Here is a 27,635-nt window from a genome sequence, read left to right on the forward strand (position 1 = left end):
TTGATTCCAAGACCTTTAGCTATTTATTTTTTCTATAGTCCCAGCCCTACAAGGTGAATAACCTACTATCTCTTTGTTGCAATCTTTCTGGCCATCTCCCCAGTGCTAATAAAACAAGGTGAAATCACTTTCTGGGGTAGCAAGATTTCTTTGCCTTGGCCAGCAGTATATGGAAGAGAGCAGTGAAGGAGATCCAACATTCTGTTTCCTGGACTGTAGATCAGCTTAAGGAAAAAGCTATAAAGCTTTTGTTTCATTACAGTCTTATCTGTGCCACTGTCAGAACCTTGTCCAGCATCCTTAGTATTCTCCTTTTTGGAATGAACCTGCCGTATCTTTTTTTGGCTGTCCCTTGACTTCCTTCAGCTGCCTTCCCCTTGACAAGCTGGAAGTTACTTTAAAAATTAAAAATGCAATTATCATATGACACAGCAATTGCATTATTGAGTATTTATCACAGAGAAATGGAAATGTATGTCCACACAAAAACCGTACATCAATACACATATGGCTCTATTCGTAACAGCTAAAAAGAACCCAGATGTCATTCAACAGGTGAATAGTTAGACTGTGGTGTAGTCAAACCATGGAACACTACTAAAGAACAAACAGGAATGAGTTATCAATCCACACAACAAATTGGATGATTTTCAAAGGCATTATGCTGAGTAGAAAAAAAATCCAGTCTCAGAATGTTACCTAGGGTACAATTCTATTTATGTGTTCTTCTTGAAAAGACAATATTAGTGTCAGAGAACAGATCAGTGGTTCTCAGGGATAAAGTGTGGTGGTAGAATGTGAGTAGAAAATCATAGCATGAGGAATTTTTTTGATCATGTAACTGTTTTTTTTATTATGGTTATGGTAGTGGTTATGCAAATCTATACCTTTGTTAAAATTCATAGAAGTGTATACCAAAATAATCATTTTTGATTTAGTTTAATTTTAAAAATAAACTAAGCTTTTTTTCTTTTAGTATCAGGGTGATTATAGCCTCTTAGAATGTGACTGGAAGGGTTTCTTCCTCTGAAAGTTTTTGGAATAGTTTGAGAAGTACAGTTGTTAACTATTCTTTAAATGTTTGGTAGAATTCAACTGTGAAGCTGTCTGGTCCTGTACTTTCATTTGTTAGGATTTTTTTCTGTCATTGGTATATTACAGTATATTGTACAGTATAGTATTTTGAATATACTATATTAAATTTCACTACTGTTAATTGGTCTACTCATATTTTCTATTTCTTCCTGTTTAGTCTTGGGAGATTGTACATTTCTATGAATTAGTCCATTTCTTCTAAATTGTGAACTTTATGGGCTTATAATTGTTTGTAGTAATTGCTTATGATTCTTTGTATTTCTGTGGCATCAGTTGTAACTTCTCCTTTTTCATTTCTGATTTTATCTATTCGGGACTCTCTCTTTTTTTCTTGATGAGTCTGGCTAAAACTTTATCAAATTTGTTTGTCCTTTCAGAGAGCTAGTTCTTCATTCCACTGATCTTTTCTACTGTTTCTTTAGTCTCTATTTCATTTATTTCTGTTCTGATCTTTGTTATTGCCTTCCTTCCACTAACTTTGGGTTTTGTTTGTTCTTTTTCTAGTTCCTTTAAGTGTAAGGTTAGGTAGTTTATTTGAGATTTTTCTAGTTTCCTGAGGTAGGTTTGTATCAACATGAACTTCCCTCTTAGAACTACTTTTGCTGAAACCTATAGATTTTGGATCATTGAGTTTTATTTCACTTGGCTTCAACAATTTTTTAGTTTTTAATTTGATTTCTTCAGTGATGCATTCGTTGTTTGGTAGCATATGGTTTAGGCTACACATGTTTTTGTTTTGCTTTTTATAATTTTTTCTTGTGGTTGATTTCTACAAGAAAATTTGTGGTCAGAAAAGATGCTTGATATGATTTCAGTCTTCTTAAATTTATTGAGACTTGTTTTGTGGCCCAGCATATGATCTATCCTGAGAACATTCCATGTGCACTTAGAAAGAATGTGTATTCTGCTGCTTTGGGATGGAATGTTCTCTATATATCTTTTAAGTTTATCTGGCCTGATGTGTCATTTAAGGCCAGTGTTTCCTTATTGATATTCTGTCTGGATAATCTATCCATTGATGTAAGTGGGGTGTTAAAGATCCCTAATATTATTGTGTTGCTATCAGTTTCTCCATTTATGTTTGTTAATATTTGCTTTGTATATTTTAGTGATCCTATGTTGGGTGAATATATATTTACAGATGTTATTATCTTCTTGGATTGATCTCTTGATCATTGTGTAAAGTCTTTCTTTGCCTCTTGTTACAGTCTTTGTTTTAAAAGTTTATTTTGTCTGATATAAGTATTACTACCCTACTGTTTTTTGTATTCATTTGCATGTAATACCTTTTTCCATCTCCTCACTTTCAGTTTGTGTATGTCTTTAGATATGAAATGAGCCTCTTGTAGGCAACATATGGATAAGTCTTGTTTTTTTAACCATTCAGCCACTCTATGACTTGATTGGAGCATTTAAATCATTTACATTTAGAGCAGTTGTTGATAGGTATGCACTTATTGCCATTTCATTAATTGTCTGGGGGCTGCTTTTGTTTTTCTTTTTGTTCCTTTTCTTTTTCTTCTTCTTCTTTTTTTTTTTTTTTTTTTTGCTCTCTTTGGTTGTGGTTTGATAACTATCTAAAGTTTTTTTGTGTGTGTATCTATTATGTTTTTTTGGTTTGTGGTTACCATGCTCTGTGTGTGTGTGTGTGTGTGTGTGTGTGTGTGTATAGATATTATTTTAAGTTGGTGAGTTGATGATCTTTTAAATTCAACACATTCTAACAATCCTGGGTTTTTACTGCCCTCTCCATCGCATTTAATATTTTTGACATCATATTTTATTACTTTTTGTTTTGTCTATCCCTTAACTACTTACTGTGGATATAGGTGATTTTGCTACTTTTATCTTTTACCCTTCCTACTAGCTTTATAAATGGTTAATCTACTACCTTAATGTATAGTTACCTTTACCAATGAGATTTTTCCTTTCATAGATTTCATACTTCCTTTCATGTGTCCTTTTTTTCCACTTAGAGAAGTTCCTTTGTTATTTCTTGTGAAGCCAAGGTAGTGGTGCTGGACTGTTTAAGCTTTTGCTTGTATATGTAATGCTATCTCTCCTTCAACTCTGAATGATAGCCTTTCCAAGTAGAGTATTCTTGGTTTTAGATTTTTCTCCTTTCATCACTTTAAATATGTCTTGCCACTCCCTTCTGGCCCATGAATTTTCTGCTGAAAAGTCAGCTGATAGTGGTATAGGAGCTCCCTTATATGTAAGTAGTTGCCTTTCCCTTTCTGCTTTTAATATTGTCTCTTTATCTTTATTTAACTTTAAAAAATTATTTAACTACAACATTGTGTTATTTTCAGTTTTCAGCTTCAGATTCTTTTTATCTAGTTTATATATCATTGTGTGTATCTCTTAATCCCATACTCCTAATTTATCCCTCCCCCTCCACTTTCCCTTTGGTAACCATAAGTTTGTTTTCTCTGTCTGTGAGTCTATTTCTTTTTTGTAAATAAATTCATTTGTATCTGTTTTTAGATTACACATATAAGTGATATCATATGATATTACTTTTTCTCTTTCTGACTTACTTCATTTCATATGATAATCTCTTTGTCCATCCATGTTGCTGCAAATGACATTATTTAATTCTTTCTTATAGCTGAGTAATATTCCATTGTATTCTTAACCATATTATTAAACCAATTGTCTATTATGGGGCACTTTGGTTGTTTCCATGTCTTGGCTATTATGAATAGTGCTGCTATGAGCATTGGGGGGCATATATCTTTTCTAATTGGAGTTTTTGTCTTTTCCAGATACATGCCCAGGAGCGGGATTGCTGGATCATAAAGTAAATCTATTTTTAGATTTTCAAGGAACCTCCATACTCTTCTCCATAGTGGCTTCACCAGTGTACCATCCCACCAACAGTGAAGGAGGGTTCCCTTTTCTCCACACCCTCTCCAGCATTTATTATTTGTAGACTTTCTGATGAGAGCTATTCTGACTGGTGTGAGGTGATACCTCATTGCGGCTTTGATTTGCAGCTTCTCTAAAAATTAGTGATGTTGAACATTTTTTTCATGATCTTATTGGCCATTTGTATGACTTTTTTGGAGGAATGTCTGTGTAGGTCTTCTGCCCATTTTTTGATTGAGTTGTTTGTATTTTTGATATTGAGGTATATGAGCTGTCTGAATATTTTGGAAATTAAGTTTTGCCAGTTGTATTGTTTTAAAATATTGTTTCCCAGTTCATAGGTTGTCTTTTTGTTTTGTTGATGGTTTCTTTTGCTGTGTAAAATCTTTTAAGCTGGATTAGGTCTGATTTGTTTATTTTTGCTTTTATATCTTTTGCCTTGGGAGACTGACCTAAGAAAACATTGTTATGATATATGTCAGAGAATATTTTGCCTATGTTCTTTTCTGGAGTTTCATCATACCATGTCTTGTATTTAGGTCTTTAAACCATTTTGAGTTTATTTTTGTATATTGTATGATGACATGTTTTAATTTCATTGATTTGCATGTTACTGTCCAGCTTTCCCAACACCACTTGCTGAAGAGACTGTCTTTTTTCCATTCTACATTCTTGCCTCCTTTGTGGTAGACTAATTTACTATAGGCACATGGGTTTATTTCTGGGCTATTTTGTTCCATTAATCTATATGTCTGTCTTTGTGCCAATACCACACTGTTTGAGTTACTGCAGCTTTGTGATATAGTCTGAAATCTAGAAGGGTTCTACCTCCAGCTTTGTTTTTTTGTTTTGGTTTTTTTGTTTGTTTGTTTGTTTTTTTCCTAAGGATTGCTTTGTCACTCTGGTCTTTTGTGGTTCTTTTGACTTTTTGATAACAGGTGTGAGGTGGTATCTCTTTGTGGTTTTGATTTGCATTTCTCTGATGATTAGTAATATTGAATATCTTTTCATATATGTTGGCTATTTGAATGTCTTCTTTGCAATAATATCTATTCAGGTCTTTTGCCCATAGCTTAACATGGCTTATTTTTGGATATTAACCCCTTACTGGATATATGATTTGCTAATATTTTCTCCAATTCCATAAGTTGTCTTTTTATTTTGTTGATTGTTACCTTCCTTTACTGTGGAAAAGTGTTTTAGTTTGACATAGTTCCACTTGTTTAGTTTTGCTTTTGTTGTGCATGCTTTTGATGTCATAACCATAAAATCATGTCAAAATCATACAATATCAAGAAGCTTTTCCCCCTATATTTTCTTCTAGAAATCTTGTAGTTTTAGGTGTTATATTTAAGTTTCTAATCCATTTTGAATTGATTTTTTGTGTGTGGTACAAGGTATAAGATCAATTTCATTATTTTGCATGTGGATATCTAGTTTTTCTGGCACCATTTCCAGATAGAAGAGACTGTTCTTTCCCCATTGTGTATTCTTGACATCTGTGTGGAAGGTTAGTTGACCATATACACTTTTTTTTAATTGAGTTATAGTCAGTTTACAATGTTGTGTCAATTTCTGGTGTATAGCACAGTTTTTCAGTCATACATGAATATACATGTATTCATTGTCATATTCTTTTTCACTGTGAGCTACTACAAGATCTTGACTATATTTCCCTGCACTATACAGTATAAACTTGTTTATCTATTCTATATATACCTGTCAGTATCTATAAATCTTGAACTCCCATCTGTCCCTACCCACCCTCCTCCCCCCTGGCAACCACAATTTGTATTCTGTTTCTGAGTCTGTTTCTGTTTTATATTTAAGTTCATTTGTCTTCTTTTTTTGTTTGTTTGTTTTTTGATTCCACATATGAGTGATATCATATGGTATTTTTCTTTCTCTTTCTTGCTAACTTCACTTAGAATGACATTCTCCCAGGACATCCATGTTGCTTTTTATGACTGAATAGCATTCCATTTTATAAAAATACCATGATTTCTTCATCCAGTCATCTGTTGACGGATATTTAGGCTGTTTACATGTCTTGGCTATTATAAATAGTGCTGCTATGAACACTGGAGTGCAGGTGTCTTTTTGAAGTAGGCTTCCTTCTGGATATATGCCCAGGAGTGGGATTCCTGGGTCATATGATAAGTCTATTCCTAGTCTTTTGAGGAATCACCATACTGTTTTCCACAGTGGCTGCACCAAACTGCATTCCCACCAATAGAGTAGGAGGGTTGCCTTTTCTCCTCACCCTCTCCAGCATTTGTCATTTGTGGACTTTTGAATGATGGCCATTCTGACGGGTGTGAGGTGATACTTCATTGTAGTTTTGATTTGCATTTCTCTGATAATTAGTGATATTGAGCATTTTTTCATGTGCCTATTGGCCATTCATATGTCTTCCTTGTAGAATTGCTTGTTTAGGTCTTCTGCCCATTTTTGGATTGGGTTGTTTGTTTTTTACTTATTAAGTCATATGAGCTGTTTATATATTCTGGAAATGAAGCCCTTGTCAGTCTCATCTTTTGCAAATATTTTCTCCCATTCCATAGGTTGTTCTTTTGTTTTGCTTATGGTTCAAATACGCTTTTACCAATATTGAGTCTTCATACCCACATAAATTTAGTTTTTAAGGCTTTTTTGACATATAACATTGTGTAAGTTTAAGGTATATAACATAATGATTTGATATATGTATATATTGCAAAGTGATTACCACAATAAGATAGTTAATGCCTCTATCACCACACACGGTTACCTTTTTTTTGTGGTGAGAATTTTTAAGATTTTCTCTCTTAGCAGTTGTGACATATATAATACAATATTTTTAACTGTACTCACTATGCCGTACATCACATCTCCCTGAACTTATACATCTTTATAATTTAAAGTTTGTACCCTTTGACTACCCTCACCCATTTCCCCTAACACCCCCTGCCCCAGGAAAATACCAATCTACTCTCTGTTTTTATGAGTTCAGAATTTTTAGGATCTACATATAAGTGAGATCATGTAGTATTTGTCTGTCTCTATTTTACTTATGTCACTTAGCATAATATCATCAAGTTTCATTTATGTTGTTGCAAATGTCAGGATTTCCTTCTTTTTTATGGCTGAATAATAATATGACCTTTATTATGTTGAGGTACTTACCTTTTATACCTAAGTTGTTGAGAGTTTTTATCATTGAAGCATATGAAGTTTTATCAGCTGCTTATTCTGTATCTATTAAGATGATCATATGGTTTTATATGACTGACAGTGCTATAAACACTCATGTGCAGATTTTTGTCTGGACATAGTTTTTGAACTCATTTGGGTAAATACCAAGGAATGTGATTGTTGCTAGTGTGGTAGGAGTTGGTATAGTTTTCTAAGAAACTGCTAAAATGTCTGAAAAACGGCTGTAACATTTTACTATTCCACCATCAATGAATGCAGGCTCTTGTTCCTCCACATCTTAGTCACTTTTATTTATTTATTTGTTTGTTTGTTTGTTTGTTTGTTTGTTTAATTTTGTGCTCTGGATCTTCGCCATTCAAATAGGTGTGTAGTGTTATATTGTTTTAATTTGCAATTCCATAAGGGCACATGATATTGAGCATCCGTATGTATGCTTATTTGCCATTTGTATATCATCTTTGGTGAGGTGTCTGTTCAGATGTTTGCCCATTTTTTGTTGAGTTTTTTGTTTTCTTATTGCTGATTTTTAAGAGTTCTTTGTATATTTAGAATAATAATCCTGTATTAAATACTTGTTTTGCAAATATTTTCTCCCAGTCTGTTCCTTGTCCATTCATTCTCTTAAATTTTTTTAACGAAGTATGGTTGATATACAATGTTATATAAATTTCAAGTGTACAGTATAGTGATTCACAAATTTTGAAAGTTATATTACATTTATAGCTCTGATAAAATATAGGCTATATTCCCCATGTTGTTCAATATATCTCATAGGTTATTTTATACATAATAGCTTATACCTCTTAGTCCCCTCCCTGTTTCCTCTCCCCACTGATAACTGCTAGTTTGTTCTTTATATCTGTGAATTTGTTTCTTTTTTTGTTACATTCACTAGTTTGTTTTATTTTTAGATTCCACATATAGGTGATATCATACAGTGTTCATCTTTCTCTGTCTGACTTGTTTACTTAGCATAATATCCTCCAAGTCCATCAATGTTATTGGATTCATCCATCATTCTCTTAACTGTGTCTTCACAGAGCAGAATATTTAAATTTTAGTGAAATCAAATTTATCAATTTTTTTTCATAGATTGTGCTTTTGGTGTGGTGTTGTATCACCAAACACAAGGTTACCTAGATTTTGTCTTATTTTATCGCATAGAAGTTTTATTAATTTGCTTTTTACATTTAGGTCTATAATCTCTTTAGAGTGATTTTTGAGAAAAGTGTAAGTTCTGTGTCTAACTTTATTTTTGGCATGTGGATATTCAGGTATTCCAATGCCATTTGTTAAAAAGACTATATTTTTCTCCATTGAATTTACTTCGCTCACTTTTCAAATACTATCTGACTATATGTATGTAGGTTTGTTTATGAGCTGTTTTGTTCCATTGATCTGTTTCGAACCATTTGTTTGTTTTTTCTTTCAGCGGTACCACGTTATCTTGATTACTATAGCTTTATATTAAGTAATGAAGTCAGGTAGTGTCAGTCCCCCAGCTTTGTTCTTCAAGACTGTATTGGCTATTCTGGGTCTTGCCTTGCAAATAAACTTTAAAATTGGTTTGCCTATATCCGCAAAATAACCTGGTGGAATTTTGATTTGGATTGTGCTGAATCTATTAACACAAGTTGGGAAGAATTAACATTTTAACAATATTGAGTCTTCATAACCACGTACATGGAATATCTCTCCATTTAATTTTCTTTGGTTGCCTTTATCAGAGGAGTTTAGTTTTCCTCATATAAATCATTTATGTGTTTTATTCATTTCACATATAAATATTTTGTTGTTTTGGTGCTAATACAAATGTTGTGTTTTTATTTTTAAATTCTTACTGTTCATTGCTAGTGTATAAAAAAGCAATTGACATTTGTATATCAACCTTGTATCCTACAATCTTCCTAAAATTGCTGATTAGTTCCAAAAGTTTGTTATTGCTGTTGTTGATTCTTTAGGATTTTCTACATAGACCATCATGTAATATGCAAACAAAGACAATTTTATTTCTTCCTTCTCAATCTATGCACTTTTACTTCTTTTCTTGTCTTAGTATATTCACTAGAACATCCAGTACAATGTTGAATAGGAGTGGTGTGAGTAAATATACTTGACTTGTTCACGATCTTAGAAAAACATCTAGTTTCTCACCATTAAGTGTTGTAGTGATTAATTTTGTATGTCAGCTTGACTGGATCATGAGATGTCCAGATACCTGGTTAAACATTATTTCTGTGTGCTTCAATGAGGGTGTTTCTTGAAGAGATTAGTATTTCAATCAGAGATTGAGTACAGTGGATTGCCCTTCCCAATGTGGGTGGGGATCATTGCATCTGAAGAGGGCCTAAATATAACAAAAAGATGGTGGAAGGAAGGATTTACTCCCTCTCTGCCTGACTGCATAGCTGGAGCATCAATATTTTTCTACCCTCAGCACTCCAGCAGTCCATGCTCAGACTCAGACTGGAATCTACACCATTGACTCTCAGGTTCTCAGGCCTTTGAACTGCATCACCAGCTTTCTTGTGTCTCTGGATTGTAGACAGAAGATTGTGGGAATTCTCAGCCTTCATAATCACATGACACAATTCCTTGTTATAAATCTCTTTCTGTCTCTATCTCCATCTCTAATCTATATTTCTATCCCTATCTCTATCTTTAGATAAAAATGATTTTGTTAAATGCATTTTATACATTTATTGATAGTAAATTATTTTTCTTCTTCAGCCTGTTGATGTGATAATAGGGGACATTAGTTGATTTTCTAACTTTGAACTAGCCTTCCATGCTTGTAGTAAATCCCACTTGGTCATGGTATGCAATTCTTATGCATTGCTGGATTTGATTTGCTAATATTTTATTGAGGATTTTTGCATTTATGTTCATAATAAATATTGATATGTAATTTTCCTTTCTTTTAATGTCTTTGATTTTGGTATTAGGATAATGCTGGCTTCATGGAAAGAGTTAGATAGTATTTCCTTTACTTCTATTTTTTGGATGACATTGTGAAGAATTGTTATTTGAATTCTTGAAATTTTGGTAGCATTCACCAGTGAACCCATTTGCATCTGGTAGTTTCTGTATGGGCAATTATTGATTTAATTACATATATTAAAAATTATTTTATACATATATGTATATATGTATGTATGTTATATATAACATATAAATGTATATATACATATATAGGTATATGTATATAAATATATGCATATACATTCAGATTTTCTATTTCTTCAAGTGTGAGTTTTGGTAGATTATGTCTTTCAAAGAATTACTCCATTTCATTTAGGGTATCAGATTTGTGGGCATACAGTTTTTCATAATATGCCATTATTATCCTTTAATGTTCATGAAATCAGTTGGTATAACCCTTTTCTAATTATTAATATTACTAATTTGGATCTTCTATTTTTTTTTCATAGTTAACCTGGCTGAAGGCTTATAAATTTTATTGATATTTTTAAAACTCCAACTTTTGGTTTTGTTGATTTTCTCTGTTAATTTCCTGTTTTCAGTTTCATACATTTCTGCTCTAATTTTAAAATTTCTTTTCTTCTACTTACATTGGATTTAATTTGTTCTTCTTTTTCTGGTTTCCTAAAGTGGAAGCTTGGATTATTGATTTTAGATCCTTCATCTTTTTTAATATATACCTTTAATGGTACAAACATCCTTCTAAGTCTTGCTTTTGCTGTATCCCACAAATTTGATGAGTTGCATTTTCATTTTAATTTAGTTCAAAATATTTTAAAGTTTCTGTTTAGACTTCTTTGATGCATGTATTGTTTACACTCCAAGTATTTGAGGATTTTATTGCTGTCTTTCTGTTTTTGATTTGTAGTCGAATTCCATTGTGGTCTCAGTGCGTTCAATGTATGATTTCTATGCTTTTAAATTTGTTAAAGTATGTTTATGACCTAGAATGCCATTTCTCTTTTTTTTTTCATTTTGTGTAAATGAGTTTATTGATGAAGACAAGGTCAAGTGTCCCCCAAACCCCCCTCCCACAAACAGATCCCAAAAATAAACGAATGATAAGCTTAAGAATTTGTGTTTGGTTCCTCTTTATATTTATTTATCTCTTTGTTGATATTCTCATTTTAAAATATATTCTAACTTCTGTAGTTTTTTGTTCATGTTCTCCCTTAGCTCTTGAGCATAACTAAGTAGATATATATCCTGCTTGTTGTTCTCTTAACTTTATGGATCTGTGGTTCAGCATCTATCATTGATTTTTGAAAATTCTTTATCCTTATTCAAATGTTTCTCTTCTTCTATTCTCTTGTTTCCTTCTAGAATTCCAATTGTGCATATATTACTCTGTGAGATATTAACCTCCAGCTCTTGGGTGCTCTTTTCTCTATTTTGTGCAATTTATTGTCTAGAAGTTTCATTTGGGGTAATTTCTTTTTATTCTTTGGAGCTTAAACATAGTTTGTATTTTATCATTTTATTTTTAATACAATTTTAAAGGTTATTTTCCATTTACAGTTATTACAAAATTATTGGCTATACTCCCTGTGTTATACAGTATACCCTGAGCCTATCTTATACCCAATAGCTTGTAGCTCCCACTCCCCCACCCCTATATTGCCCCTACCTCCACAACTGGTAACTACTGGTTTGTTCTCTGTATCTGTGAATATGCTTTTTTGTGTGTGTTATATTCACTAGTTTGTTGTATTTTTTAGATTCAACATATGAGTGATACTATATAGTACTTATCTGTCTCTGTCTGACTTATTTCATAGCATAATGCCCTCCAAGTCCATCCATGTTGCTGCAAATGGCAAAATTTCATTATTTTTTATAGCTGAGTAGTACTCCATTGCATATATGTACCATATAGTCTTTATCTGTTCATCTGTTAATGGACATTTGGGTTGTTTCCATGTCTTGGCAATTGTAAATAATGCTGCTATAAACATTGAGGTGCATGTATCTTTTTGAATTTATGTTTTTGGGGTTTTCTGGATATATACCCAGGTTTGGAATTGCTGAGTCATATGGTAGTAGTATTTTCAGTTTTTTAAAGAAACCTTTATACTGTTTTCCACAGTAGCTGCACAAATTTACATTCCCACCAACAGTGTACAAATGTTCCCTTTTCTCCACAGGCCCGCCAACAGCCTATAAAACTCAGCATTCAAAAAAAAAAAAAAAGCCCAACAACAACAACCTGATTTTAAAATAGGTAGAAGAACCGAATAGACATTTTTCCAAAGAAGAAATGCAAATTGCCAACAGGTACGTGACAAGATGCCCAACATTGCTAATCATTAGGGAAATGCAAATAAAAAACACAATGAGATATTCATACCTGAGAGAATGCCTATTATCAGTTTGGGTAATTTCTATTAATTTTTCTTCAAGTTAGCTGATTATTTCCTTCATTGATGAGTCCACTGATGACATTCTTCATTTCACTCTGTTTTTTCATTTCTTGAACTTATATTTGAGTTTTTCTTATCATTTTAATATCTATGGTAAAATTGTTCCATCTTATCTTACATGTAATTCACCTTTTCTATTAAATCCTTTAACATATATTGATCCAGGTTATTTTAAGATGCCCATCTGATGTGTCCAACTTCTGTGTCATATTGGAATATAATTTTGATAATTGCTTTGTATGTTCAGATTTGCTTTTCTTGCCTTTTGCTATTCCATTTATTTGGTTTTTTTTTTTTGAAAGCTGGACACATTATATAGAACAGTAGATATTTTTTATACTTGGAGATAAGCGAACATTCTTTTCCTTTGTTAGGACTTTAGTGTGAATCTTTTTATTAATTAGGTAGAGAGTGTACTGAGTTTAGAGTTTGTTCTTGAGGTGTTTACCCTCAGCACACCACCACACACCTCAAATTCCTATAGTGATAACTTGTGTTTAGGATGTGGTCTAATTTTCCAGCATATTTTTCTCAATCTGCTCTTAGGGAGAATCTTATCTTGGTTGTGTCCCACTGTTATTTTTGATCAATGTTTGTTAGTGTGGTGATGTTGAAGACAATGGAATAGGGACACTCTCTGGTGTCAGTCTCAGACAGGAACCATGAATATATGTTTCAAGGTATAGTCTTCACAAGTATTCTTCTCTTTGCAATATATTTATTGTGGTAAAATACACATATAAAATTTACCATTTTAAAAATTTTAAATTACTGTTCAGTGATACTAAATACATTCATAATGTTGTGCAATCATCACTACTATCCATCTCAATCTCTTTTCTTCTTGTAAAACTGGCACCCTATACCTACTAAGCAATAACTTTCCATTACCCCATTGTCCAAGCCCCTGGCAACCACCATTGTACCTTCTGTCTCTATGATTTTGACTACTCTCAGTACCTCACAGAAGTGGAATTATATCGTATTTCTCTTTTTGTGACTGGCTTATTTGGCTTAGCATAATGTCCTCAAGATATATCCATGTTGTAGCATATGTCAAGATTTTCTTCCTTTTTGAGGCTGAGTAAAATTCTGTTGTTTGTATGTATCATATTTTGCTTATCCACTCACCCATCAGTGGACACTTGGGTTGCTTCCATCTTTTGGCTGTTGTGAATAATGCTGCTATGAACAGGGTGCATAAATATCTATTTGAGTCCCTCCTTCAAATCTTTTGAGTATATACTCAGAAATGGATTTTCTGGATTATATGGTAATTCTATTTTTAATTTTTTTTTAAGAACCACCATACTCTTTTCCACAGTGGCTGCACCATTTTACATTCCACAGTGCACAAGGGTAATGATAGGTTCACATATTTGTCAACACTTGTTGTTTGCTATTTTTTTATAGCAGCCATCCTAAAGGGTATAATTTGGCAGCTTACATTTTTATTTCCATTTCCTTAATAATTAGTGATGTTGAGTATCTTTTAATATGCTTATTGTCCATCTGTATATCTTGTTTGAAAAAATGTCTATTGAAAGTCCTTTGTAAATTTTTTAATTGGGTTGTTTGTCTTCTTGTTGTTGAGTTTTAGAAGATCTCTGGATATTCTGGATTATATTCCTTACCACATATGTGATTTGCAAATATTTTATCCCATTCGGTGGGTATTGTTGTGTTGATATTTTCTTTTGATATGTAATATTTAAAATTTTTCATGAAGCACAATTTGTCTATTTAATCTTTTGTTGTCTGTGTATTTGGTGTCATTGAAAAATCATTGCCAAATCAAATGTAGTGAAGCTTTTGCCCTGTGTTTTCTACTAATAATTTTATGGTTTTTGGTCTGATTTCAAGGTCTTTGATTCATTTTAAGTGAACTTTTGTATATGATGTTAGAAAGGGTCCAACTTCATTCTTTTGCATGTGGATACCCAGTTTTCCCAACAACAATTATTGAAAAGACTGTTCTTTTCCTCATTGATTGGTCTTGGCATTCTTGTTGAAAGTCAACTGAACTTACATGTGAGCGTTTATTTTTGGAATCTGTATTCTAATCTGTTTTCCTATATTTCTATCTTTATACCTACTACTACACTATTTTGATTACTGTAACTTTGTAGTAAGTTTTGAAATCAGTAAGTATGAGTCCTCCATCTTTGTTCTTTTTCAAGATTGTCTTGGTTATTTGGGGTGTCTTAAGATTCCCTATGAATTTTAGGATGGGTTTTTCTATTTCCACAAGAAAGGCACTGAAATTTTGATAAGGATTGCACTTGAGTCTGTAGATTGCTTTAGGTAGTATTCACATCTTTACAATATGAAGTTTTTTAATCCATGAGCATGGGATATGTTTCCACTTATGTCTTTTTAAATTTCTTTCAGCAACGTTTTGTAGTTTTCATTACACAAGTCTTTTCACCTTCTTGCTTAAGTTAATTCCTAGGTATTATATACCCTTTCATGCTATTGTAAATGGAATTGTTTTCATAATCTCCCTTTCATATTGTTCATTATTAGTGTGCAGAAATGCAACTGATTTTTGTGTGTTGACTTTGTATCCTGCTACTTTGCTTAATTTATGTATTAATTTTAACCATTTTTTTATGGGATCTTAAGGATCTTCTACATGTAAGATTCTCTTTTACTTCTTTACTTTCCAGTTTGGATGCCTTTTGTTTCTTTTTCTTTCCTAATTGTGCTGGCTAGTACTTTTAGTTCTGTGTTGAATAGAAGTGGCAAAAAAGGGGCATACTTGCCTTGTTCCTTATCTTATAGAGGAAAATCTTTTAGTCTTTCACTGTTAAGAATGATATTTGCTGTGGGTTTTTCATATATGGATTTTATTATGTGAGGTAGTTTCCTTTTATTCCTAGTTTGCTGAGTGCTTCTATAAAGAAAATGTTGAATCTTGTCAATTTTTTGCATTGATTGAGATAACCATGTAATTTTAATTTCATTATTAATATGGTGTTATGTTGATCAATTTTTATAGGTTGAGCAATCATTGTATTCCAGTTCAAAAGTGTTCTTGCACTTATTCCAGCTATAATACTTGCCTAAAACATATTTCTGTCCCTCCTTCAAGGTTAAAAGCAATTTTTGGATTTTCCTTTTTAATTCCCCTAGATGGAGTGTGTTTTTATATGTGCCCTAAGGACAAGATTTTGTTGCTCTTCCTCTCACAGATTAAGGGATCTGTTTGAGAGGAGATAAAAGAGATAGGTCTGGATCAAGTTTGGGATTTGGCTGCTGTTCTCCTCTTTGAGCTAGCACTACAAGGGAAAATGTATCACATTTCTCCTTGATCTTCTTTTTTTTTTTTGCATGCTTAGCACATTTTATGGGAAGAAAATCCTGAAAGAGCACACAAAGTGACTTATATCTACATCCTTCTGGAGAAATCAGTCTCTTGCTAGCTTACTCTCAGGCTTTAGCAATTTGTCCAAAAAAATTTTTGGCTGAATCTTCCTACTAGCTTATATGGATTCTGGGAGCATCTGCTCCAGATAAGCAAAAGCGTAGGCCCTCTTTTTACCTGCAGGTGCCTGTCTTACCTCAGTTTTTGTGTTAGTTGTTTGTCCTGGTGTCTTAGTTATCTGACAGGATCAAGAAAAGTCATTGATTTTCTGTATGTCCAGCTTTTTTCTTGTTGTAAGAGCAAGAGCAATGCTCTTTCCAGCTCTCCCCTTCTCTGAGCTGAAATTCAAAGTCTCTCAGTACTTTTTACAATATTCTAAAATCAGTTTAGAAACAATTCTTTAATTTAGAAAAATGATAAGCTCCTCATAACTATTGTTGTTTATTACTATGCATGTTCTTACAAAAGCCTCTGATTATTTCTCTTTTAGATACTTATGACTTATATGTTCTCCTCTCTAATAAGTATTTTTGAGTGCTCTTTATAAATTCAGGCCCACATTCAGAATTTAAAAGCTATAAGATAAATTTTAGATCTCACTATCTTTGGATTTCTTAAAATTGGCACTAAGTAATGCGAAGTTTTAGTCATTTACCCCAGGAATGAAGGACTTATAGGAATAATTACACTTTTCTAAACAGTCTCCAAATTTTCATTTATTCCAAACTGTTAAGAGCGCTTTTATTTACCAAAACTTGGATTTATACTCCCAAAAAAACCCCAAATTAAAACTCAAAAAAGTGTTTAGCTCTTAAAGTAATTTGTGCATAATTAAAATATATTAACATAAATGTCTTTCAGTGATTATATAATTTTCAAGAAAAAAAGAAGCATTCTCATTTAAGCTCCATGATGATACAGTAAATGTGTACCAAAAGAGACTTTGCTTCTAGGATTCTAATATTCTGAAATTCTTTATCCTTTTTGTTCAGGAAAACTCTGGACCAGCACTATGGGTACACACTAATTTGCATAGTAGTAATCAGAGTCCTATTGCCTATTTCAGTTTTTTGTTGTATCCAGTAACAAAAATATATACATTTTACCTAAGAGCTATGTAGCAGCAATAGAAAAATGTGTGAAAACTTCAGTTGATTTGGTCTATGGTTTATAGTTCCCTATGCTGAACTGTATCCTACACTGATTTTTAAAAACCCATTTAGTACTTTTTGGGTAATTGCCTATCTTTCTGTGAAATGTTGTTTTCCTTTTGTATATCACTGTCCATTACTGCAATACTCCCCTAGCCATCCACCGTCCCTCACCCAAGAAAGGAAGCCCATGATTGTTGTTAAAGTATTATCTATATACCCCTTAAAGAACTTCCAGGAACTTCATTGGATATTCATCATTTCATTTTGTATGTTTTTTGTTATTGAAGTATAGTCAGTTTAAAATGTTCTATCAATTTCTGGTGTACAGCACATTGCTTCAGTCATGCATGAATATACATATATTCATTTTCATATTCTTTTTCACCAAAAGCTACTACAAGATATTTAGTATAGTTCCCTGTGCTATACAATATAAACTTGTTTATCTATTTTATATATACAAGTCAGTATCTGAAAATCTCAACTCCAAATTTATCCCTTCCTACACCCTTCCCCCCTGGTAACCATAAGTTTGTTTTCCATGTCTGTGAGTCTATTTCTGTTTTATATATAAGTTCACATGTATTTTTTTTAAGATTCCACATATGAGTGATATCATATGGTATTTTTCTTTCTCTTTCTGGCTTACTTCACTTAGAATGACATTTTCCAGGGCCATCCATGTTGCTGCAAATGGCGTTATTTTATTTTTTATGGCTGAGTAGTATTCCACTGTATAAATATACCACTACTTCTAGACTTTTCTTAGTCCAAGTCACTCATTATTTGCCACAAGTCATTGTTACATATTCAAAGTGATTAACAATTAGTACAGCCTGAGTATCAACTACTTGGAACAGATGCTATAAACAATATATGCTTGATACCAGGGTGCTGGGGTGCTATTAAAGAATATTATTTCATAGAATGAGTTTGGGAGTACTCCCTGCTTTTCAAACTTCTGGAATAGTTTGAGACTGGTATGAGTTCTTCTTTGTATGTTTGGTAGAATTCCCCAGTGAAGCCATCTGGTCCTGGACCTTTGTTTGCAGGGAGGTTTTTTTTATTGCTAATTCTATATCATAGAATTCTACTGATTGGTTTGTTCAAGTGGTCAGTTTCTTCTTGATTCAGTCTTGGACTGTACATTTCCAAAAACTTGTCCATTTGTTCAAGGTTATCCGTTTTGTTTCCATATACTTGTTCATAGTATTCTCATATGATATTTTGTATTTCTATGGTATTGGTTGTAATTCCTCCATTTTCCTTTGTTATTTTGTTTATTTGTGCTCTCTCTTTTCTCTTCTTGGTGAGCCTGGCCAGAGGTTTGTCAATTTTGTTTACTCTTTCAAAAAACCTGCTCTTGGTTTGATTGATTTTTTTTTCTATTTTTAATCCCTATTTTATTTATTTCCTCCCTGATCTTTATTATTACCTTTCTTCTGCTGACTTTTGTTTTTGTTTACTCTTCTTTTTCTAGTTTTTTTAGCTGGTAGGTTAGATTATTTGAGATTGTTCTGTTTTGAGGAAGGCCTGTATCACTATGAACTTCCAACTTAAGACTGCTTTTGCTGCATCCCATAGATTTTGTGTGGTTATGTTTTCATTGTCCTTTGTCTCAAAGTATTTTTTAATTTCTTCTTTGAGTCCATCATTGACCCATTGACTTTTTAGTAGCATGTTGTTTAATCTCCATGCTGTCAGGTTTTTCTCCATTGTTTTTCTGTGGTTGATTTCTAATTTCATGGCACTGTAGTCAGAAAAGATGCTTGAAATAATTTCTATCTTCTTGAATTTGTTGAGGCTTCTTCATTCTGTATGTTGATGGCTTATATTTAAAAAGAAAATCAAAAAACTGCCAAACATGCTATGTCATCACAGACTTGAATGTACCCTTGATATACAAGCTTTGCACAGAAATTAAATCAGTTCATATGGCTAAATTAGTTTTTCTTGCCCAACCTTGCCAGCTAACAAAACATACAAGAGCAAATATTCATACTGATAGTGTGCATATGTGTGTATATGTATATATGTATATGGAATTTATATGGAACCACAGATAACCCATAATTGCCAAAGCAATCCTGAGGAAAAAGACCAAAGCTGGAGGCATAACCCTACCAGACTTCAGACAATAATACAAAGCTACAGTAATTAAAACAGCATAGTACTGGCATTTAAAACAAACATATAGATCAATGGAACAAAATAGAGAGCACAGAAATAAACCTAAACACCTACAAGAAATTAAGCTACAACAAAGAAGGCAAGCATATATAATGGAGAAAAGACAATCTCTCCAGGAAGTGGTGTTGGGGAAGCTGGACAGCTACATGTAAATCAGTGAAGTCAAAACACTCCCTCACACCATATAAAAAATAAACTCAAAATGTTTCAAAGACCTAAATATAAGACATGACACCATAAAACTCCAAGAAAAGAACATAGGCAAAACATCCTCTGACATTATTGTAGCAATACTTTCTTAGATCAGTCTCCCAAGACAAAATAATTAAAATCAAAGATAAACAATTAGGACCTAATAAAACGTAAAAACATTTGCACAGCAAAGGAAACTATCAGGAAAGTAAAAAGACAATCTACAGAATGGGAGAAAATATTTGCAAACAATGTGACCAACAGGGGTCAATATCCAGAATATACAAACAGCTCATGCAGCTCAATAAAAAATCTCAATTAAAAATTGATGGAAGACCTAAGTAGACATTTCCCCAAAGAAGACATACAAATGGCCAAAAGAAACATGAAAAGGTGCTTAACATTGCTAATTATTAGAGAAATGCAAATCAAAACCACAATGAGGTATGACCTCACACTGGTGAAAATGGCTCTCATCAAAAAGCCTACAAATAATAAATAGTGGAGAGAGTGTGGAGAAAAGGGAAGCCTTCTACACTGTTGATGAGGATGCAAATAGATGTGCAGCCACTATGGAAAGCCTTATGTAAATTTCTTTAAAAAGCTGAAAATTGAGTTACCATATGATCCAGCAATCCCACTCCTGGGCATATATCTGGAAAAGATGAAAATGCTAAGTTGAAAAGATTCATGAATGCTAATATTCATAGCAGCAGTATTTACAATAGCTAAGGCATGGAAGCAATCTGTGTCTATCAGATGAATGGATAAAGAATATGTGGTATTTATATAGTGAGACTGCCACATTAAAAGTAGAGTTTATAAAAAATGCTCCATGATATTATCCACAGTAACAAAACTACAATATTGAGCCAACTTTGATCGGATAATTGTGAAGGTATTACTGAGAATATTTCAAAGCATATCCTACCTGCCAATCACACAGTCCTAACAGCCAGTAAAGAGAGAACATTGACAGGATCCAAAGTTTCAAGATTCCTTTGAACATCTGCAAGTGATCTATGAGTACTTTCTGATTACTTTTGTTTATTGGAAAGATGTCTTAAAGTGTTACCTTTCTGGAAAGTTATGATTGAAAAAATTGCTTGTGTTTAATATTCCCTCTTGGGGAATCATTATCTCTCCAGTACTAGGGACACATTTTATTAGTACTGTTTTTTAATAACTGTAAAGCTTTATATTTTAGTTCCCTGTTATTGCCATCCACAAAATTTAGGAAGAGTAAAGAGAACTAATGAAATTCTCAAATTATAATTATCAAAGATCTAAGAAATTCTCAAACATTCAAGACCTAAAATATTGCCATTGGCCTTGATGACAATAAGATGACTCTCCCCTAGAACACACAAGATATTTCCTTCCAGGAAATACTTCCAATTCTATATTCTAGATTATTGCATGTTGCTATGACTGATTTTTGCAGATTACTTGTATGATACCTCCAGTTTTATCATCAATGAATCCAATCTGCATTCCAGAACACTCACCTAAACAGACTGCAGTATCTGAAATACAGTGATTAAGTTTTCTAGAAAAAAAGGGCAGAGAAAAATTGTCCTTAAGCCTTAATGGAAAGGAGTCTATCAGATACTGTTTAAAATTGGAACAGGAGTAAAACTCCAGGGTGTTGATCTTTGAATTCAGATTTCAAAACTAAAAAGATGCACATCACTTTCTTTTGACTACTGGGACACCGTTTTCATTTGGAGACCTCAAACTGATGACTCTTAGGAATTCTGCAGAAGCTGCTGTCTGCAGAAACAGTTTCTGCCCAACATTAAGGAATAAGATTAATTTTCAGATTCTCTTTTCCTTTATCTTGATTTTACCATTAACCTTGGCTATTATTGCATATGTACACCCTCTATTAATTTACTACAGTGTTTCTCGGCATGATAACTTTTTCTTCTTTAGGTTACTTTGGGCCCTTTATAGCACTCTGCCAATTAAGAAAAACAAAACAGAACAAAACTCTCTTGCATTTTCTCCAGATAAAACCTACTAAATTTAACAGATTACTGATAATAATTTAATAACTATTCCTTTAAAAACACCAGAAACTAGATTTACTTTATACATCTTTCTCATGCTTGAGTTTTATAATTAGACCATGACCCTACTTCAGAGATGCTTCTGCTATAGGTGATGTAGACAAGTATGGCAGAATAGGTAGCTGCAAAGGCCTACCCCTCCACACAGATATTGAAAAGTAAAGCAAAAACTGTCAGAATCAACTTTACCGTTCTGGAAAACAGAAAACAATTATGCCAACTAAGTGAATGATAAATCAATAAAAGGAAAGTTAAAAATGGCAGGAAAGCTTTCTGGTTTATTTTGTTACCCTTACCCCACTTGCCTATCTGACTTGCTGGTAGTCTTCAAGATGGCAGAACACATTCCCAGTGTGAGACACTGTCCCTGCTTTAGAGAGCATAGAGTAGACCTTATTCTCAAAGAATTGTTTGTTAGTTATAACCTGTCAGATTCCTGTAGGCATAATGCAAAATACCTATCTTTGTTTCACCTAATTTGGAACTCAGAGAGGCTATTCATTGAAAACATTACAAAACAAATGAACAACTTCTAGCCACGTGTGGTGTAATTCTAAGAGAGTAGAGACAGAAAAGGGGGTAGAAGTAATATTTGAAGATATAATGGCTGAAAACTTTCCAAATTTAATCAAAGACATAAATTGACACATTTAAGAACCTCAACAAACTGAAAAGAATAAACACAAAGAGATCCACACAGAGACACATTATAATCAAATTGTCAAAAAAAAAAATCCAAGACAAAAAGAGAAGTTTGAAAACAGCAAGAGAAGTGACTCATTATGTACAAGGGATGCTGAGTAAAATTCACAGGATATTTCTCATCAGAAACCATGGAAGACAGAAAATAACAGAATTACAATTTTTTAAGTCCTGAAAGAAGAAAAACTGTCAACCTACACTTTTGACTCAGGCAAAGCTATCCTTCAAAACTGGAGGAGAAATATTTACTCCCAAATAAACAAAAGCTGAGAAAATTTGTTGCTAGTAGACCTGCCCTTATAAGAAATGCTAAAGAGATTCCTTCAGGCTGAAATGAAAGGACACTAAACAGTAACTCAAAACCATATGAAAAATAAAGAACACTAAAATTAAACTATATAAGTAAATATAAAAGCTAGTATTATTTTTATCTTTGGTTTATAACTTTTTATTTTCTACATGAGTAGAATACAAATGCCTAAAACAATAATGATCAACCTGTGTTAATGTGGACAAAACATATGTAATTTGGGACAATGGCAACATGAAGAGGGATGCAGAGCTGTATAGCAGTAGAGTTTTTGTACACTGTTGAAGCTAAGTTGGTATCAATTCAAACTAGAATGTTATAAATATAGGGTGTTACTTGTGGTCCCCATAGTTGCATAAGGAAAATATCTAAAATATATACATAAAAGCTGATAAGAAGGGAATCAAAGTGACACATTACCAAAACAATCAATGAAACACAAATAAGGTAGTAATGGGATAATGTGGAATAAAAAGAAAGCTCTAAGAAATACAACAAATAGCAAGATAGTGAAAGTAAGCACTTCCTTATTTATAATTACTTTAAGTATAAATGAATTAAACTCTACAAAAAGGGGCAGAGATTGGCAGAATGGATTTTAAAAGCCTGAGCCAGTGTTTATGCTGTCTATATGAGATTCACCTGAGATCCAAAGATACACAAATAGGTTAAAAGTGAAAGGATATAAAAAGATATTCCATACAATTAGTAACTATAAGACAGGTGACATAGCTATACTAATATCAGACAAAATAGACAATAAGTAAAAAACTGTTACAAGAGAAAAGATCGATATCATATATTGATAAAAGGGCCAATTAATCAAGATGATATAGAAATTATCAACATATACACAGAAAAAAACAGAGCCCCAAAATAAATGAAACACATATTAAAAAAATTGAACAGTTTACAATCATAGTTGGAGAATTTAATACCTCATTAAAAAATGAATACAACATCTATGCAGAATATAAATAAATAAATAAACAAATTGAACAACCCTATAAATCATGATATTTAATTTCTTTAAAATATATTTGATAAGTGAGTCACAAAAACTAAATAAAATCCAAGATAATACAACGGAAAATTAACAAACCACAAAAGAAGAAAGGAACAAAGATGAAATACAAAATTAACTGCAAAAATAAGTTCAAAATGGCAATAAACACACATCTATCATTAATTACTGTAAATGTTAATGGACTAAATGTTCCAATCAAAAGACATACAGTGGCAGACTGGATAATAAAGCAAGAGCCTTCAATATGCTGTATACAATAGACCCACTTTAGAGAGAAGGACACATATAGACTGAGAGTGAAAGGATAGAAAATGATATTCCATGCAAATGGAAAAGGCAAAAAAGCAGGTGAAGCAGTACTGATTTCAGACAAAATAGACTTTAAAACAAAGGCCATAAAGAAAAATAAAGAAGGACATTTTATAATGATTAAAGGAGTAATACAAGGTGACGATATCACACTGATTAATATATATGCACCAAATAAAGGAGCATCTAAGTACATAAAACAATTACTAACAGAGACAAAGGGGGATATTGATGAGAATACAATCATTGTCGGAGATTTTAACACCGCATTAACATCACTAAACAGATCTTCCAGACAGAAAATAAATAAGGCAACAGAGAAACTAAGTGATACAATAGAAAAATTAGATTTGGTGGATATTTTCAGAGCATTACACCCCCCAAAAATAGGATATACATTCTTTTCAAGTGCACATGGAACATTTACTAGGATTGATCATGTACTTCGGCAAAAAAGAAGCCTTACCAATTTTAAGAAGATAGAAATTATCTCAAGCATCTTTACTGACCACAGTGCCATGAAACTAGAAATCAATTACAGAAAAACAAAAAAGAACAAAAGGAAATCATGGAGATTAAATAACATGCTATTTTTAAAAAATGGATCAATGAGGAAATCAAAGTTAAAATTAAAAAATACCTTCAGACAAATGAAAATGAAAACACAACCACACAAAATTTATGGGACACAGCAAAGGCAGTGCTAAGAGGGAAATTTATAGTGATACAGGCCTTCCACAAAAAAGAAGAATAATCTCAAGTAAACAATCTAACCCACTGGCTAAAAGAATTAGAAAAAGAAGAGCAAAAAAACCTAAAAGTCAGCAGAAGGAAGGAAATAATAAAGATCAGGGAGGAAATAAATAAAAATAGGGATTAAAAGAAAACAATAGAAAAAATCAATCAAACCAAAAGTTGGTTTTTTTGAAAAAGTAAATAAAATCGACAAGCGTCTGGCCAAATTCACAATGAATGAAAAAGAGAACACAAATAAGCAAGGAAAATGGAAAAATTACAACAAATAACATAGAAATACAGAATGTCATACGAGAATATTATGAAAAACTATATGGAACCAAACTGGATAACCTAGAGGAGATGGACAAGTTTCTGGAAACATACAGTCCACCAAGACTGAATCAAGAAGAAACTGACCACTTGAACAAACTGATCACTAGAAATGAAATCGAAATAGCAATTAAAAAAAAAAAAAACTCCCTACAGATAAAAGTCCAGGAACAGACAGCTTCACTGGGAAATTCTAAAAAACGTACAAAGAGAAATCATACCAGTCTTTCTCCAACTCTTTCAGAAGATTGAACAGGAGGGAATACTCCCAAACTCATTCTATGAAGCCACCATCACCCTGATACCAAAACCAGGCAAAGACAATACCAAAAAACAGAATTATAGACCAATATCACTAATGAACATAGATGACAAAATCCTCACCAAAATATTAGCAAATACAATCCAACAGCACATAAAAAAGGTTATACATCATGACCAAGTGGGGTTCATCCCAGGGACACAAGGGTGGTTCAACATATGCAAATCAATCAATGGAATACATCAGATCAACAAGAGAAAGGACAAAAACCACATGATCATCTCAATAGATGCATAAAAAGCATTTGATAAAATTCAACACCCATTAATGATAAAAACTCTCACCAAAGTGGGTATAGAGGGAACATATCTCAACATCATAACAGCTATATAAGACAAACCTACAGCCAGCATAGTACTCAATGGTAAAAAACTCAAAAGCTTAACACTAAAATCTGGGACAAGACAAGGCTTCCCACTCTCACCACTCTTATTCAATGTAGTCTTCTGAGTCGTAGGCACAGCAATCAGGCAAGAGAGAGAAATAAATGGATGCAAATTGGAAAAGAAGAGGTAAAAGTGTCACTGTGTACAGATGACAAGATACTATGTATAGGAAACCCAAAAAGGTCCACACAAAAACTACTAGAGCTGATCGAAGAATTCAGCAAGGTAGCAGGTTACAAGATTAATGTTCAAAAATCAGTTGCATTTCTTTACACTAATGATGAATCAACAGAGAAAGATAGTAAAGAAACAATCCCCTTTAAAATAGCACCCAAAGTAATAAAATACCTGGGAATAAATCTAACCAAGGAGGTGAAAGAATTATACACAGAAAACTATAAACCATGGATTAAGGAAATTAAAGAAGACTTTAAAAAATGGAAAGATATCCCATGCTCTTGTATTGGAAGAATCAATAATGTTGAAATGGTCATACTGCCCAAGGCAAATTACAGATTTAATGCAATCTCTATCAAATAACCCAGAAAATATTTCACAGAACTAGAACAAATCGTAATAAAATTTATATGGAACCACAAAAGGCCTAAAATTGCCAAAGCATTACTGAAGAAAAAAAAGAGGCTGGAGGAATAACTCTCCCAGACTTAAGAAAATACTATAGAGCTACAGTCATCAAGACAGCATGGTATTGGTATAAACATAGACATATGAACTAACATACCAGACTACACAGCCCAGAAATGAACCCACAAACTTTTGGTCATCTAATCTTCGACAAAGGAGGCAAGAATATACAATAGAATAAAGACAGTCTCTTCAGCAAATGGGGTTGGGAAAACCGGACAGCAGCATGTAAAACAATGAATCTAGAACACTCCCTTACACCATACACAAAAATAAACTTAAAATGGATCAAAGACTTAAACATAAGGCAAGATGCAATAAACCTCCTAGAAGAAAATATAGGCAAAATATTATCTGACATACATCTCAAAAATGCTCTCCTAGGACAGTCTACCCAAGCAATAGAAATAAAAGCAAGAATAAACAAATGGGACCAAATGAAACTTACAAGCTTCTGCACAGCAAAGGAAACCATAAGTAAAACATAATGACAACCTACGGAATGGGAGAAAATTTTTGCAAACAAAACGTACATAGGCTTCATCTCCAGAATATATAAGCAGCTCATACAACTTAATAAGAAACAAACCAACAACCCAAACCAGAAATGGGCAGAAGACTTAAACAAGCAATTCTACAATGAAGAAATACAAATGATCAATAAGCACATGAAAACTTGCTCAATATCACTAATTTTCAGAGAAATGCAAATCAAAACTACGATGAGGTATCACCTCACACCAGTCAGAATGGACATCATTCAAAAATCTGCAAATGACAAATGCTGGAGAGGCTCTGGAGAAAAGGGAACCCTACTACACTGCTGGTGGGAGGGCAGTTTGGTCCAGCCACTGTGGAAAACATTATGGAGATTCCTTTAAAGGCTAGGAATAGACTTACCATATGACCCAGGAATCCTGCTCCTGGGCATATATCCAGAAGGAACCCTACTTCAAAATGATACCTGCACCACAATGTTCATAGCAGTACTATTTACAATAGCCAAGACATGGAAACAGCCTAAATGTCCATCAACAGATAACTGGTTAAAGAAGTTGTGTATACAATGGAATACTATTCACCCATTAAAAACGAGAACATAACGCCATTTGCAGCAACATGTATGTCTCTGGAGAATGTCATTCTAAGTGAAGTAAGCCAGAAACAGAAAGAGACAGAAAAATACCATATGAGATCACTCATATATGGAATCTAAAAAAAAATGAATATAAATACAAAACAGAAACAGATTCAGGATACAAATTTGTCATTGCCAAGGGGGCGGGGGTGTGGGAAGGGACAGACTGGGACTTCAAAATTTATAGATA

The 27,635-nt window shown here is 32.9% G+C and overlaps 1 protein-coding gene and 1 long non-coding RNA gene across 10 annotated transcripts in view; one reads left to right on the plus strand and one right to left on the minus strand.

Annotated features, from left to right (window-relative positions):
* LOC141576458 (uncharacterized) overlaps nucleotides 1-27,507 on the plus strand; it is a 42,136-nt gene extending 14,629 nt beyond the window's left edge. The window contains exon 3 of the long non-coding RNA XR_012504904.1: nucleotides 3,864-27,507. This is a non-coding gene — a long non-coding RNA (uncharacterized LOC141576458). The remainder of the gene's footprint in view (nucleotides 1-3,863) is intronic.
* Nucleotides 1-27,635, minus strand: part of ZDHHC15 (zDHHC palmitoyltransferase 15) — a 383,378-nt gene that overhangs the window by 119,953 nt on the left and 235,790 nt on the right. The gene's annotated exons all lie outside the window — the stretch shown is intronic.

This window comes from Camelus bactrianus, chromosome X (assembly GCF_048773025.1).
Source record: "Camelus bactrianus isolate YW-2024 breed Bactrian camel chromosome X, ASM4877302v1, whole genome shotgun sequence".
In the NCBI taxonomy this organism is placed as follows: domain Eukaryota; kingdom Metazoa; phylum Chordata; class Mammalia; order Artiodactyla; family Camelidae; genus Camelus; species Camelus bactrianus.